This window comes from Acartia tonsa, chromosome 6 (assembly GCF_053477335.1).
Source record: "Acartia tonsa isolate MP-2025a chromosome 6, ASM5347733v1, whole genome shotgun sequence".
NCBI classification, from domain to species: Eukaryota; Metazoa; Arthropoda; class Copepoda; order Calanoida; family Acartiidae; genus Acartia; species Acartia tonsa.
In genome coordinates, this window is record NC_137265.1 from 18,297,412 (window position 1) to 18,315,189 (window position 17,778).

Consider the following 17,778-nt stretch of genomic DNA (forward strand, 5'->3'; position numbering starts at 1 on the left):
ATAACCAACTAGATATAATACAAAAACAAGGTACTCAAAAGCATCCTTTTAATACCTCCAATGGACTTATCTAATGAGAATTTAGTTTCTTGGTTAGGTCTTTCTTGACACTAGTCAAGAAATAGTAACATATATCACCTTCTTTAAAGTCTTGTGTTGATCTTCTGTGATATCTTCATTTTCTCTCATCAAACCAGTGTTGCCTAGAATGTCTCATTTCACTCTACTGACTGAAGTTGAGCTTCAGATCTTCACTAGAGGTAGACCATGCTATGCCTTCAGGTTCTTTGTGAATAAGGAAATACTGCTTCTAAAGATGACCAATCAGTTATTCGATTCACTGAAGCATTGTATGCAAGCAGAACAACACTGAGTTTATCTCTCCATCTTTGAGCAGGATAGCATTTATCTGAGTTTAGCAAATCACCACAAAGGCAATGTAACACTCAACTCTGTCTCCTTCTGGTGAGTAGGAAGGTGTTAGGTTTAAAAAAACCATAAGCTTTCACAACTTTTGAAATAAGTTAGTTGTTTAAGAACTTCCTCTATCAGTAAGCAATGTCTCCAGACGTCCAAAAACATAGATCCAGTTATTAATAAAATCTTCTACAATGATTGTTGTTTGTCAGTTGAAGATAGGAACAGAAAACAGGTATCTTGTAAACCCATCCAGGATGGTTAGTTTATAATGGCAGGTTTGTTCATGGTAAGGATTACCAGTAAGAGATCCAACCACATCACAGTACAGATGTTTGTTGAAATAGTTATTTAGGTTCTTTCTGAAGTGAGGATTACTTGGTGATACATGGAATGCAACTAAGAATAAGATTGCTGATCAATGCATACTATGGGAAAAGTAGAATCTCTCCTTCATCTTGTAGTAGTTGTTTTTCATCCCATAGTGTACTCCCATAGGATCAGCATGACCATGTCAATTGCAAGTCTAGCTGATCAGATGCATTTGGAAGAAGTCTATCATTTAGTTAAAGAGCTTGGAAATACAGAATTCCTTCTTGGCAGGACAAACATTCAAACACATTGACATGCTCAGGCCGACACAACCAAATGACTGGCTTCCTTCTGTATCAGGTTTCTTGTTAAATTCCACGAATATGATGAACTTAGGTATGATGGGAGCATGGTAGGTGTTCTTCAGCAACATGTTGTTTGAAGTTGGAAGATATGACATGGATACCATCTACATCATGAAAGTACTTGTTAGGATCAATTTCTTCACCATACTTTCTTCTGGTATTCCTGGTCTTCTGATTAAGGCATCTACATATGTGTCGAGTCTTCCTTGACATATGTTCTTCAGACAAGTATCCCATGAGATTCCTTCATGGAGTGTAGGAAATGGACACACCGACTATCTGTGTACATGATGGAGGGTTTGGCTCTTAGGATGCGCTTGAATTCCTTTAATCCAGTGATGATGGCTGTCATTTCTCTTTTGTGTAGGGCATAAGATGCTGAGCTTGGTTACATTTCTTGGCAATACCCACAGAAATACCATTCTGCTTCTAATAAAGAACTGCAGCCTTGTTGGTGGAACTAAGGTTTGTGACATCCACAAAATACCATTCTGCTTCTGATAAAGAACTACAGCCTTGTTGGTGGAACTAAGGTCAGTATCCAGAGTAAAAGGTTCAGGATTCTTGTATTGAGGATACCCATGCATTGTTTCTTTCTGAAAGCCTTTCTTGAGTTATTGAAACTTCTGATTTGTGTCTTCATTCCATTCAAGTGGTTTTCCATTCTTCTTTTATTCTTGTCACAGGTAAGATGAGTTGATGAAACTTCTATAATTTCCAGTAATCTAGGGAAGGGCTTTAGTTCTTTCCCCACTTTGGCAGAGGCTAATCCATCATCCTCTGAGTAAGCTGAGAACATTCAGTATCCCTAGAATAGGCATTACATGCCCAAAATACTGGTCATCCAACTGAAAGGTGTTGCACTTCTGGAGGTTAAGTTTCATTCCGACATAATCTGGCATAAGTGTTCAATATGTACATCTACTGTCTGAGAATTTGTTATTATATCATCAATGTATCCCATTGCAAAACCAGGTGGAAGCCTATCCAATGCCATCTGCACTAATCTACTGTAGGCACTAGGTGCATATGCCAAACCAAATGGCAACCGGCAGAATCTGTACTGGCGCCTGGGAGTATTGAAGCTGGTATAATTCTGGTATTCTTCATGCACTGGATTGTGTGGAAAGCTCCTGCACTGTTGATGGTACTGAACACAGAGGTACAGGCTAACTTCTGTAAGTAGTTCTCTATAATAGATAAAGGGAATACATCCTTGACTGACACAATTTAATTTTCTGTAGTTGATAGCCAATCGGAAGTTCTCGGTTCCTTTCTTCTTGCATGGTACAAGAGCACTGGCCCAGGGACTGTTTGATGGTTCAATTACTTTAGCTTCTAACCATGCATCAATCTGTCTCCATAGATCCATTTCCTGCATTGGGGTTAAGAGGGCATATCCTATCTCTGATAGGAATTATTCCTTTAGGTACTTCAATGTGGAATTTCATCATGTTGGATATTGCATCTCATCCATCTAGAAATATCTGAATTACTTCTTCCTTTGCTTCAGGATTCTGTTGTCTTTTAACTGGAGTTGCTTGATAATGTAAGCTCTTCTTTCCATTACTCATCTTGAGATAACTGTTGTGTAGGATGATGATCTAGAGTGTTGATTGAGTTGGAATGGTGAATAGCTTCTGCAATTGTTCCTAGATGCATACTTTTGGGTAGATATTGATCTTGATCGCTACAGTTTGTAATATGAACCTTAACTTGGTTACCTTCTTAATGATAAGTTCCAGGGTGAACAAAACTTGATTGTTGTTAAGCCACTTGTTAGTCTTCTTAGGAAAAGAAACACGTCATTGGACTTCTTTACAGCTGGAAAGGTAAATCCCTTCCCCCTTGAAGGTTTACTATGGTTTTATGCCCTGCTTTTAGGTATGTCTACTGGATGTTGAGAACTTGCAGCAAATTTTCACTAAATGTGATAGCCTTCTTTCTGTCTTTGTAGAAAATACCAGTAAATGGAGTTTGATTGTCAACTTCATCTATGTGGTTAATCCGGAGATCAAGTACTTCTGCTTATTCAGACCAAGGGTTAGATCCATCTTCTTTGAATTTGTCCAGAATTTGTTTGATTTTCACATCTATAGTTGGCTTGGTCAGGCTTGAATCACAAGTGTTTAGCATTGTTGAACTGCCTTTGATTCTTAACTGGAACACTTTCTCTCTGATACTCAGATCAGCATTGTTGGCCCTTAAAAAGCTCTGTCCAAGGTTTAGTGGGTGTGAAAGGCTCTTCCAACATAGGGATAAACTGTTACTGTTTAGTCTTGGCGAGGATAGTCACACTTTGATTTGTTGAAACATTAACAACTGTCTTGGTATAGCAGGTGATGGGTAGAAGTAATAGCTTAGCAAAGTCTTCTGAGATCAAGTCACCAATGAGGTTTCTGCTGTCAGTCAAGTTTTGTTAAGGATACTTCTATTGAAAATCTTGGTATGAGGATAACCAACAGCTCTACCTGGGGGAATTAGGTAGGGGATTCTGTTTCATAAGTTTGGTATTATACTATGGATGAGTTCTTCTTGGATAGAGGAAATTACTTGGCCTAAAAAGAACCAAGGATATAATCACCCTCAGAGTGATCCTCGGTGTCTGCTACCTTGTTGACAGCATCCTCTGTTTTGTCTTCCTTCTCTTCTAGAGTGTATTCACTTGTTCCTTGTTCTTCAACTGGTTCACATTGGAGTTCACCTTCAGTATCTTCATAGACAAACATGATCTTTCCAGTATGTCCTTTCTGTTGGCTCATATGTTGGTGATTGTTTCTTGACTTGTTGGAAGGAAGTGTTGTACCCATGGTATTCCTCACTTCTAGATACATGTTCTTGCTGACCACTGCAGACACTTCTATCTTGTCACCAAAGGAGGGTGCCACAGTATCTTCATAGACAAACATGATCTTTCCAGTACGTCCTTTCTGTTGGCTCATATGTTGGTGATTGTTTCTTGACTTGTTGGAAGGAAGTGTTGTACCCATGGTATTCCTCACTTCTAGATACATGTTCTTGCTGACCACTGCAGACACTTCTATCTTGTCACCAAAGGAGGGTGCCACAGTATCTTCATAGACAAAAATGATCTTTCCAGTACGTTCTTTCTGTTGGCTCATATGCTGGTGATTGTTTCTTGACTTGTTGGAAGAAAGTGATGTACCCATAGTATTCCTCACTTCTTGATACATGTTCTTGCTGACCACTGCAGACACTTCTATCTTGTCACCAAAGGAGGGTGCCACAGCTAGGAGTTCTGTTTCCTTTCTTGGACATTGTGCAATGTTATGTTCTTTGTTCTTGTGGAAATGGCAATATCCTTTCAGCTTCTGTCCAATCAGTGTATTTACCCCTTCATTCCTTGGTATGTTGGTTTTAACTGTCTGCACTGCAGATAAGAACTGAGAACTTTTAGCCTCTGCTTCTTCCCTCTCTCCTTCAAGATGTTTATACTGGACAACACTTGCAATTTTCATCACATCTTCTCTAAGCAGTTTGAAGTTCTCCACTGGTTCAGGTATCTGGAAACATAAACAATTATGCACATTCTGGTTCAACAGACCTAAAATCATCTTGATGTATATGAACTGGTAGTCTCTTTGAAACTTCTTGTGGGTATGATGAAATGATCCAAGTTTGTTCTGGAGATAGTCAGTGGGATGTTCTTCTTGCAACTGGATTTTTTGTTCAAAAATAAGTTTTTCTTGTCCACCCAGTTCAAACAAGTCACTAAGTTTCTTGTCAGAGTGTTGGAGTGTCAGGGGTTGAAAATATGGCTTGAGAGGGAGAAAATCAGGACTTGTAATCTTGGATGCTTCATCAGTAGGCTTGGAGTATAATATCTTCTTAAAGTCATCATCAGTGAATAGATTGTAATCAGACTTCTCTGTGGTGAAGAAATCCATGTAAGGATCCCAACTCATGTTGGTGCAGATGTAACTTGGTGCTAATTTCTTGAAATCAGCTTTCTGTCTTCCCAAAGCATGTTCATACTGATGATTCCAATTTGGTGGTGATTCTTGTTGGCCATTTGCTCCTCCCACTTGATCATAAAAACATCTCCAATATATTCCATGATGAAGTTGGTCTAGGTCACAAGTTCTAACTTCTCAAAGATTTTTTTTTATAAAGTTATTTAGTAAGTCAAAAAAAAAATCTTTAAGTCCTAGAAGTATCTCACAGCTGACACCATTTGTGGTAAAGTCCACTTCTTCGCTACTTTACAGATCTCCACGATGGAACCTGTAGTCCTGTCTTCTTGTCAAAGTTGTTCGTCCGAATAAAACAGTCTTCTTTCTTGTTAAGTCTTTATTGATCTTGTTGGTTCTACATTTTAAACATGACTGAATATTACAATGATTGAATGAGTATTTATAGTCAGTGCAAATGGATATTATAGAATACATAATGAAATTTACAAATAGTACAATCATGGTGCCATTCTAACGATAGAAAGGTCAAATTCATCATGCTATAGGAAGGTGTGGTGGGTTGGGTATTTTTGTGTTCATTTGAACTGACAATAGTTATGTATACATATGTACACAATAATTGCCCCCACAATATGATTCCATGTTAGAGAGTACAAAGTTTGAAACTGAGCATTTGGTATTACTGTGTACATTCGAACAGGCAGTAGCTGGTGTACAGATGTATATCATTGCCCATTTCCATGTTGATTGTAAAGTTGAACATCACAGCAGGATTTATAACTGGTACTGGTACATGGTGGTGTATTCTCTGTTCATCACAATAGACTCCCATAACTGAGCCTGTGTGGTGTGATGTGGGGGGCTTGTACAAAAAGGGAAAGGTAGTCCAAATATGAATTCATGTTTTCATTGTATGGTCACACCATAACTTCTGGATTGCATGTGTAAGGTTGGGGGGCTTACAACAAAAGGGAAGGTAGTCCAAAGGAATCTTGACCTTTTGAAATCTTGTTAGGTTGGGGGCTGGAACCATAAAAGGGAAGGTAGATTACTTTAAAGTTTGTTTCCATGGCGTGGCCACTTTACCACCAAATATATATATAACAAATTTCCACAGAAGAAATGTTCTTCAAATAAAACAATAATATTTCTACCCAAGAAATCTCCAATTATATGTATACATCTCCACAAAGGAAAATCTCCATTTAGGGTCTCTAGATTCTACATAAGAATTCTCCAAATAATGTCTTCAGTTCCAAAGGAATACTCTTTTCATTTAATACTTCTCCTTGGTCTGCATAGATATTTCTAACAAAAAGAAATCCAAAAAAATATGCTAGAATGATTTCACACCATATTGTGTCTCAAATCATTAGTTCTTATCTGATAGGTTGAGTCAATCTTGGGCCAATGTAGGTGTGTGTATGTGTGTGTGGATTGTCTAGTATCACATCATTAAAGCATAGCTACTCTGTAGTTGCTATTCTGTATGTCAGGGTCATTCTACTACAATAGGACGATTAAGTCCCCTTTCAAATTTCCCGGGCTTCGAACCGACAAACTTAACTGCTGCGATTGAGTTCAAAAAGCAAAAATTCCAAAACTTAATGGAATGTAGGAATAAAAACTTTAATACGATAAGAATAGATAAATATAAAGACTAGGTAAAACAAAATCTGGTGATTTCATCTTGAGTCCCCGTTGGTCACTAATACCTCTATTTAATTTTAAAATAAATTTGAATTAAATCAGGTTGAGTAGTTTTTTCTCTTGTGTCTAACCCCTGCGAGCCCCTGGGAGCCCTAACCCTGCGGGGTTTATACTTGAAGGGCCCCAGCCATCTTAAAAAAACCTAGAGCCTGATATAACCCGACCTAATAGTACTTATCATAAAAAAAGGAGGAGCCAAAACTAATGGATAAACTTTGTGGGACATTTCGTTATTTAGCATATTAAATTTTAAGTTAATCGCCCTTAAAAAAGGGAAGTCACGGTCTGTTTACTTACCTATCTTTTATCAACGGGCTTCTAGCATCGGGTGCTATATTTATGGAAGAAAATAGCCCAAAACCATTCCACGATCTGTTAGAAGCTCCCATATAGATGAAAACTTCATCAATTCACTTAATGGTATGCAAGATCTTAGCGTAAAAACAAAAAACCTTTTGAAATTTACAAATAGGATAGGGGAGTTTAAGATTAAATGTTTAGAGAGAAAAAAGGATTACAACATCTGTAGAAGCGAAGCCCAGAAAATAAAACGGACAAGGAAATGTAAAGAAAATTTGTTAAAATCAATAATCAAGAAACATATCATCACGAAACCTTTCACATAAAATTCTATATTTTTTAAGATGACTGGTAGACCAAGGGACAACGTAAAATGCACACTCGAGCTCATTTTAATAGGAAATATTATGTACAAATAATGACAGCTGATAAAATCACTGAGTTAGATTTTCCCAATAGCGTTGAAGACTGACTGACTGACGGGTGGGCGCACAAATATGTAGAATTATAGAGTAGCGTCGCTACTAAAAAAGGAGAGTGGGAAGGGAGGTGAAAATGCATTTTCGCATTAATGTTTAAAATGTTTTAAGTTTGTTAATGTGTTGTGAAGAACTGTTACAGGGTGCCACAAAAAAACTGTTAATCGTTTTCGTTAAATAAATTTTTATAAAATGATATTTTAACTTCAATAATTAGTGGAGATAAATTTATCTTTGATGGTCCTCTCTATTTCAATGGTGGAATTGTTGTATGAATTTAAAATAGTTGATGTGTTTTCTTAGTCTTTTTATTGATTTTTAAACCTCAAAAATTCATTTGAAGCCACAAATTTGGATTTTATTTTTCAGAAGAACTGAATGGTCTTTTTTTAACTCTTTCGCATAACTTAGGAAATTTTATTTTGTGGCTGATTTGACATGGAAACTTTAATTGGTTTATTCTAGCAACTAATTCTGAAATTCGACAATTCATCATAAGGTGAGAGGAAAAAGTCGCTCTAAAAAAATTCTGACGTTATGAAAATGAGGGATTAGGAGAGGGGGAGTGGGAAAGAAAACCAATAAAAAAAAAGATGGATAATCCCTCATTTTTATGGGGTCACATGATAATTTTTTGAGGTAACTTCTTCCCTCACATCATAAGTCTCATTGAGTTTGATTCTAATTATTGAATAAGATTATTTAAAACAACATCATTGATTATAAATTATAAGGACTGAAACCTTTTAATTTTTCAATGAAACTTTGATCTTTTGAAATGAAATATTACTTTCTTTTCTTGTACAGACAAACAAACATTACTAAAAATATCCAGAACTTATAAATAAATTTGTAGATGACCCTGTAAGAGAATTAATCTTTAAGAAATATTGTTTGTTTTCACACTAAACAAACCAACCAAAACAATAAGAAAATTTATACAAAATTTAAAAATTCATTAATTTATTTACTAGTTTTAAAGTGTTATACCTTAAATTAAAAATTTTTAAATGTAAAAACCCGGTGCAAAATATTATAAATTTGTTAAAATTTTTGTTTTGTATCATGGTTTCTAGACAATGTAGAATTTTTTTGTGTGTGAGTTAACGTAGAGTGTTTTGTGTGCATTTTTTCTGTGTAATTGTGTGTGTGTGTTTGTGTCTGTGTGCTATAAGTTATATGTGCCCTGTTAAACCTAGAGGCTTTGTATTTACATTTAATCGACTTATTAATGACGCCAATATTATAATTAAATTTAGCAATATTATCAGAAACTTAGAGCAAAGGCCTTTTTTTAAATAAGTGAAATATTTGATGCTTTTAGTAAATTATTTGCAAAAAAAATTTTACTCTAAAAATGTAATTATGGAATTTTTTCATTGGTTTGTTAGATAAATAAGCAGTTTTTAGCAATTAATAATTTGTAGGGATAGTTAAACAAGATTTCAAAATAGGAGTATTTTAATATTTCATTACAAATATACTTTATATATCTTAAGTTTTATTACATTTATAGTCCCCATTATATTTAGAATCTTACTGTAAAAATAAACGAAACTTGGCATCTTCACCGGTAGGTCGCACATTTATCCGTTTCAAACGTATACTTAAATTAATTTCAAAATCGCTTAGATTTCTAGATATTAAATAATTCCATTTAGACGGTTGTCTCTGATGATATAATAACAGCTCTAAAGTTTACCAGGTACAAAGAGTATGTGTATGTGAGGGGCCCAGGCAGGATTTCAAAATTGTATAGTCGTTAATCTCTGGGCTAGTCAACTTTTCCCTCATATATAGATAATGCTAGCCAGAGCCATACACATACCACGTAGCCAGGGATAAGACAATAGCCGATAAATTGATGTACATCCACAATGATTATACACAAAATAAGCCCTTCTTTAGATTATAATTTGGGGTTGAAACGTTTGGACACTGAACAAACAATCAAAACTCAATAAAAGTCCCCAAAGTTGTTGAGCAAATGAATAAGGTAACGATTTTATAAAACTTTGGGAACTTGTTTATTTTACAGCCAAATGTTCCCTCCTCCCTGACACGTAGCACACACAGGCCAATAAATACTCCGGCCGCCAATAGAGTGCCGCCAAAATTTGTAAATTTTGCCGCCATTTGAAATTGCCGCCAAAAATGCTTGTCTCTGATTGGTGGATGTTGAACACCAATATCCAATAGCTGGAAATTGTCAAGCTTAGCTTTATTGATGTGCATTAGTATGTGTGTCTGTGTGTATGTGCGTTTGTTATGTGTGTCTGTTTGTGTAAAAAAGAGAAAGAGATAGAAAACATTTGGAGATAGACAGAACTAACAAAGAGAGAAAGATTAATAAAAGGAGAACTGGATTTATGATGAAAAAGGGGAAAGGCACGAAGATAAGACAGACATGTTTAACTAGTGTTTGCCTGTCTGTCCAAATATCTGTATTTGTCTGTTGTAAGTTAGAGTCTGTAAGGTAAATTATACTCGCGGCAGCAGCCAGCCTGTCTGTCTGTCGCACAATGTGAATTTGTGTGTTTTAAATATTATGCTAGCAAGTTCTGCACTTTGGGATCTTTAACTTTATATTATACTAAAAATTGCGCCCTTTTGCCTTCCCTAAAATAAATTACTCAACTAGTTTATAGTTATGGTGAAATGACATAAAAACTGTACTTTTTATAATACTGTTAGTATCCTATTTTCATATTAGACGTAAACTTATTATATTCAATCCAAGAACTTCTAAATTTATATCAAAGGCACTTTTGTATGACTTTAAATATAATAACTTATTTCATTAATTGTAAAGATTTAAGCGATTTTGACATATATACACGATCAAATCATTACCCAGCAACATGGTTAACTATTAGACAAAGGTAGTGCAATCAAAAGGTAGTCATTTGTAGGATAAGTTAGAGTTTCAAACATTAAGAACCATACAAATATTGGACACTGTTATGAATATTGAATATAAGCCGCACCTAAAACCTTACTCCAAACTTTACAGTACTGGCTGTTTGTCTGTATGTTAGTATGTCTATAATGTATATCTAACAAATATTATTGAGAAATGTTTAGTTTTTAACTTAAAAACTAGGCTAGCCCCCTTCCCCCTCCCCCTTCTTGATGTAAATGTTAGAGGGAAAGGAAGGATATATAAATTGTAAATAAAAAGAGAAGGTAAAGTATTGAACTTACAACACATGCGCTAGCCATAAAAAAAAAACTTGAGGCAATGTAAATTGTAAAATCTTGCCATACACAGGAAATATAGATTCTTATATGCAAAGCTTTTCTATAATAAGGAAAAGTAACATATGTAGACTAACACTTCAAAAGACAATGTCCTACCGTTTTTAAACCCTTGAGCGGTAGGGGAAATTCCCCCCCCCCCCCCACAATCTAAATTGTAAAGGAGGACAATATCGGTATGCAGTCAGTAAGATCCTTATGTGCACACCACAAACACAGAGAGAGATCCTATTACTTTATAATGAGGATAATTTATAATTTTTATTAATAAATAATTATAATATGTGATATCATTTGTAAGTTAAAAAATAATGGGAAGTGGAAGCATTTTCCTGCTTTAATAAATTGATCATTATAGGTTATAAAAAAGCATTCCAACTGAATTAGCTGAAATCAACATATTTTTTATATTATTCAGATATGACTTTTTTCAAGCTAACGGCAGCTTACCTAGACTTTATATTACTTCCCTTTCTCTACTTTTAACATGTTTAAAGCTTAAATACTTAAGGTCATTTTCTTGCTTGTTTTTTGTTAAGATCTAGGAGAATTTGGCAATTTTTCTAAAAGAGCCTTGTCTGGCAATGAACCCCCCTTATTTTGTCAAAAAGTGAAAATAAAACTGGGAAGGACAGGAAGATTTTGCATTTGTTTGTTTATTACTTATCGTCAGGTTAGGTTAAATTACATTTGGTGCTGGTTAGCCCCACAGGGTAAATACCTAGAGAAAAAAAAAACATCACCAATATTTTCAATTTATTAAAAGATAAGGGGTAGTGGGTTCAGTGCTTGATAGACACTTAGAGGGAAAATGCGCCAAGAATTTTATTTAACCATAACCACAAGATATTAAGACTAATTTTGCGTCTAGCCAAGACAAAATTAACTGCCAGACGAATCATAATTTGTGGAGTTTTTATTTGGTTCTGCCTTTTACATTACAGATGAGGCTGCATTTTCCCTTCTCTAAAAAAAGTCATTTCTGGTAACAAAACTAATTTGCGTTGTCCTAATTATTCAAAAATAGGCCTTTTTGTATTTGCCTACTGCTTAAAAATAGTTATAAAAATTCTTTTTATCGCTATAGAGGGAGGGAGGTCAAATCACCCCTTCCCTCCTAAAAAAAGGAAAGTTTTTGGGGGGTGTTGTGGAGATTCAGGATTTATCTTATTCCACACCTTTTAGGGATGAATTTTATTCGACTCCTATTCAAGATAGACAGCTGAAATTTTTAGTGTAGATTCCTATTACATATGCCCATCTAATCTATACATTGTTTTGTCCATCTGTCTTTTTTTGGGTGCTTGATCGATTCCTAGATTTTTAAGTATTCGAGACTTTTTCAACTGCTTTTCAAGATAGAAGGTTCAAATTTTCAGTGATTAATTGATTATAAAATACTACAAGTTTTATTAAGATTTGTCTATTAGTTTGGGTGTTAGATCGATTCCTAGATTTTTAGGTTTTCGAGATTTTATCAACTCCTATTCATAATTAACGGCTGAAATAATCAGGGATTGAATATGCTCATATTCTACATATTTCCATCAGAGTTTCATTAAGATTTGTCTGTTAATTGCGGTGCTAGATCGATTCCTAGATTTTTAAAGGTTGCGTGATTTAAAAGGTCTCGTATTGTATGATACTGCTCTGTATTAATTTTTTTCACGATATCCCTTCATCATTATTGAGCTTCGCTACTTATGGATGTTGTCAACCTTGTTTATCAGTCAAGCTTCGCATTCACTTTTATTTAATAAGTTTTTAGTTTAATTTAACTGGGGTCTAATACATCTCTATCCCATTAAGTTTGTCTGCTTTTAATAGACAAATAATATTTTCACATAATTATATATATATTTTTAAAATTTGATGATAATTATTTTTTTGCTTTTTTCCCTGATTATCTTAGGAACTTTTATAAAATTATTGAAAAGATTTTTATTTGTCTTTCTTACTAACAGGAATAAGTATGTCTAAAACTAGTCAGGGATCTAAATGGATAGGGCAATGGCAATAAATTAATATACAATACATCCCCAATAATGACAAACTTATCCCGTAATGGTTGAAAAATAAGATCACTACTAGTTTAAATCTATCCAATAAAAAAATGATAAAAGTAACAAAAGATAAGATTACGTTTTTATTATAAAACATTGGGTACAAGTGTTATTTACAGTCCAATTTCCCCTTCATCCCTCATTACTAGTACAACAAAATGAAAATATTACAGAAACTTCAAACAAATATATAGAATATTGACCCAGCTAAAAAAAAATAATATTCTGTATGGTTTTGAATCCTAATCAGAAATGATGGATGACACCTCGTTGTAAATTATACTGAGCTGGATCTTTAAATCATTTTAGTGGTAAGCCACATCGGGGTGAGCCAACTTTCCACCAATGAGAGCACAGCATTTTATGAAATGCCGTGCTGTGATTGGCTGAAATTCGGCGCACCCCGATCTGGCTCACCACTAAAATGACTTAAAGATCCAGCTCTGAAAAAAAACATTTATCTTAAACGTTTGTCGAAATATTTCACGAAAAGAAAATTAAATTGAAAGATAGTTCTAATTTTCTTTTCTTAATTGGCTTTGGCCTATAAAAAAACAAAAAACATTAAATAGTTCTGCTATTTCTTATTTTCCTGTCCGCGGACAATTGTCTATAATATCATACAGTAAATACATATTTTATATTATTTAATTAAAATTGCTTTTGAATATAGCATATTAATATAAGTCTAAATTAAAAAGTACATAATTTACTTTTTTGATTTTGGGAAAGAAAACCTGTCTTATATTTAAATTTTCCTTAGTTTTCTGTTCTACTTAAATTTCTCCTTTTTAACCAAACGCCATATAACACTTCCCAGCCCCTTACATGGCCCCTTTTCAAACATTAACATAAGCCCTCCCACCCCATTTCCCCCCCTTATCTTTTTTTCTCAAAATTTTTCTTTTCTCTTTCCTGTGAGCGAACAAAACAGGATTTATAGTTTCAACTTTCTCTTCATATATTATATATCAATATATATACATATATATATGAAAGTATAATATATATTGACTGTACCCCCTTCTTTAAATGTCTTCCCCACCTTCAAGGGGTCGATGACAAATTAATGCCACGCTGTATCATGGGATGGGGGCGTGATTGAAATGTGTAGTATACTCCTTTGATTAAACTCAATTTACGGGTTTTTATATAATTGCAACGTAGTTATAAGACTTTTGGTAGCAATAAATTGAGACGTTGGGTATCCCTCTAACTGAACCGATTTTTGATTAGTCAACGGTCTAAATTTGTCTCGGCCAGGATATGATTAAAAGCCTAAATCGGCCAAGGAATAGCCGAGTACAATATTTTTAAACTTAAAAAATTAAAAATAAAGAGCTAAATGATTTATTGCGTCTTTCTCTTTTTATCGACAGACGCACTTGGATATATTATTTTCATAATTAATTATATGTATTTCCCATGTTAACGTCACCTTATGTGTAAATTTGGTGAGCTACATTATTGAATAGCGTTGTTAAGTTAGGATGGAAGAATTTTGTAATGAAAGCAAAAGTGGGGTAGAGGATAAGGGATGGGGTAAAACGGGTTATCATAATGTTTTATTTTCTTGACTTTAAGTTAAACTCTATCCTTCAAGGCCAGTTTTCGGAAGAGGGGGGAAATAAAGTAAGACCCCCCTTCCTCCTCCTCCAACGAAATATTTTACCCCTTACATAAATCCAGGGACGTAGATAGATTACAATTGATGATTAATTTCTTTAGAAATTTTCATTAATAATATTATGTATTTGTCAACCTAATAATGTAAGAAAACGGAGGTGTACACTTAAGCGCCATTGCAATCTCCTATCCCTGTAAGTATTCGTAAATGTTCTGCCTGTGCTTCAGGCAAAGACAAACGGACGTACGACAGACAGACAATCTTACCCTTTTTCTACATTTACAGCCTTCCTTCCACAAAATTTAGATAAAAAGCAGGTTTTCTATTTTCTTCCCCATTTACTCCCCTCACCCCCCCCCCCCACATTATTGAACCCCTTACTTATTTTTCTCCTGTGTGTAGGGGGGAAGGGGGGGGGGAAGGGTACTATAAACTTGAACACCAACCCCCCTCTTTTAAATTTTAAGCATATGGAGGGTTTTGGAAATGTGTAGAACTGGCTTAAAGTTTGGTAATTTATATATCATACATTTTTTATGTTTTTTAAATGCAAAGCTTTTATAATAAAAGATTTGTTATTCGTATTAAATATAAAAGAATCCCTACATAGCTATTTAATCATTATTCGCTAAAATAAATAATGATATATTGATGTGAAAAATGTATAATATTTATGTAGTTTAACCGGACTTTACTTATAAAGATGAATACTTACTACTTATTTGGCAAATAGTTGAATAAAAACAAACTTTTGAACAAGATAACTTTTGTCTAGAAGTCCTAATTATCCGCACAGCAGAAACAAAGAGTTTTTAAAAACACTTTAAAAGACAATTTTTATTCTTTTTCCTAAACAAAATTGTATATTTTATTACTACAAAAAATATAATATTTTATAAAACACAAAGATACAATATCTATCTTTTTATTTAATGTGGATAGAAAAAATTTAACAAAACTTGGTAATGTATGTTGAATATACATGGATATTATGGCAGGGAAAAATTTTCGTCAATTTAGCTTGCTAACATGGAACTCGTTTATTGGTCATTTCGTTCATCCAATAGTAGGGTAAGGGAGTGGGTAAAGGGTTGGAGGTGGAGGAATCGTTATTTTAGCCCGCTGCGAGTTTTACTTTTATGGAGAACTTGAAAATCTGGTGTCAGATCCAAGTGATGATATATATATCCATTAACCTGGCAAAACATATTTTACCTTCTCTTTTAGAATCTACAACACACTCTTTTTTTCTCACTTCCCCTAGTTCTATACCTCAAAGTGAAAACTAATGTTTGCCAGGGATTTAAAGGGATCAGACAATGGCCGATAAATTGATGTGTTTCCCTAAATCCCCAATAATGATACACAAAATTACCTATTCATTAATAGATTACAATTAGTGGTTTAAACGTTGGACTCAACTTAATGAATTAACTAATGAAAATCCAATAAAGTTGTTAAGTCAACGCATAAGAAATCGTTAGTAGAAAATTTGGGGACTGGGTTAATAAATACCCTAATTTCCTCTCCCTCTCTAAATGTTTGTCTCTGATAAAATATTGCTTCCCCTTTTCTGCTTAAATAATGAACATTCTCCTTAGATTCTTTTCGCCTTAAAAAGAAACTTTTGATTTTATTGAATTTTATACTTCTAAGTTCATTGCTTTTATGTTTGCTGATTTGAAGGCGTTTGGTTTGAATTCCTACCGCACAACGTCAGATATTAAGACATTAAAATGCTATTTTCGGCGTTTGAAATTGTTGGTAAAACAAAAGGCCATGCATTTTGGCTAAAAATTAGAAGCAACTCTATGGGGTCTTTAAGATGTAAGAGCAATACGTTAATAAGCAATACAAATATAATTGATATAATAACACTACTTAATCAAGAGGATAAAAATTTTCAAAGCTTTGGAGTGTCCTCTCATTTTTTTCTTGTTCTCTTGCAATCCTAGCAGGAGAGGTAAATAATATTGTGGTACGCGAAAATATGCCTCAAGCCACACCAGGGATATAGTAATAGGGAATATAGTATAGCAGGGATATCAGGACAGGTAAATAATATCATAGCATACTAAAATATTCCTGTGTAGCCACCAGGGATATAGTAATAGGGAATATAGTATAGCAGGGATATCAGGAGAGGTAAATAATATCATAGTATACTAAATATTCCTGTGTAGCTACCAGGGATATAGTAATAGGGAATAGTATAGCAGGGATATCAGGAGAGGTAAATAATATCATAGTATACTAAAATATTCCTGTGTAGCTACCAGGGATATAGTAATAGGAAATATAGTATAGCAGGGATATCAGGAGAGGTAAATAATATCATAGTAAACTAAAATATTCCTGTGTAGCCACCAGGGATATAGTAATAGGGAATAGTATAGCAGGGATATCAGGAGGGGTAAATAATATCATAGTATACTAAAATATTCCTGTGTAGCCACCAGGGATATAGTAATAGGGAATAGTATAGCAGGGATATCAGGAGAGATAAATAATATCATAGTATACTAAAATATTCCTGTGTAGCCACCAGGGATATAGTAATAGGGAATAGTATAGCAGGGATATCAGGAGAGGTAAATAATATCATAGTATACTAAAATATTCCTGTGTAGCCACCAGGGATATAGTAATAGGGAATAGTATAGCAGGGATATCAGGAGAGATAAATAATATCATAGTATACTAAAATATTCCTGTGTAGCCACCAGGGATATAGTAATAGGGAATAGTATAGCAGGGATATCAGGAGAGGTAAATAATATCATAGTATACTAAAATATTCCTGTGTAGCCACCAGGGATATAGTAATAGGGAATATAGTATAGCAGGGATATCAGGAGAGGTAAATAATATCATAGTATACTAAAATATTCCTGTGTAGCTACCAGGGTTATAGTAATAGGGAATAGTATAGCAGGGATATCAGGAGAGGTAAATAATATCATAGTATACTAAAATATTCCTGTGTAGCCACCAGGGATATAGTAATAGGGAATAGTATAGCAGGGATATCAGGAGAGGTAAATAATATCATAGTATACTAAAATATTCCTGTGTAGCCACCAGGGATATAGTAATAGGGAATATAGTATAGCAGGGATATCAGGAGAGGTAAATAATATCATAGTATACTAAAATATTCCTGTGTAGCTACCAGGGTTATAGTAATAGGGAATAGTATAGCAGGGATATCAGGAGAGGTAAATAATATCATAGTATACTAAAATATTCCTGTGTAGCCACCAGGGATATAGTAATAGGGAATATAGTATATGCAGGGATATCAGGAGAGGT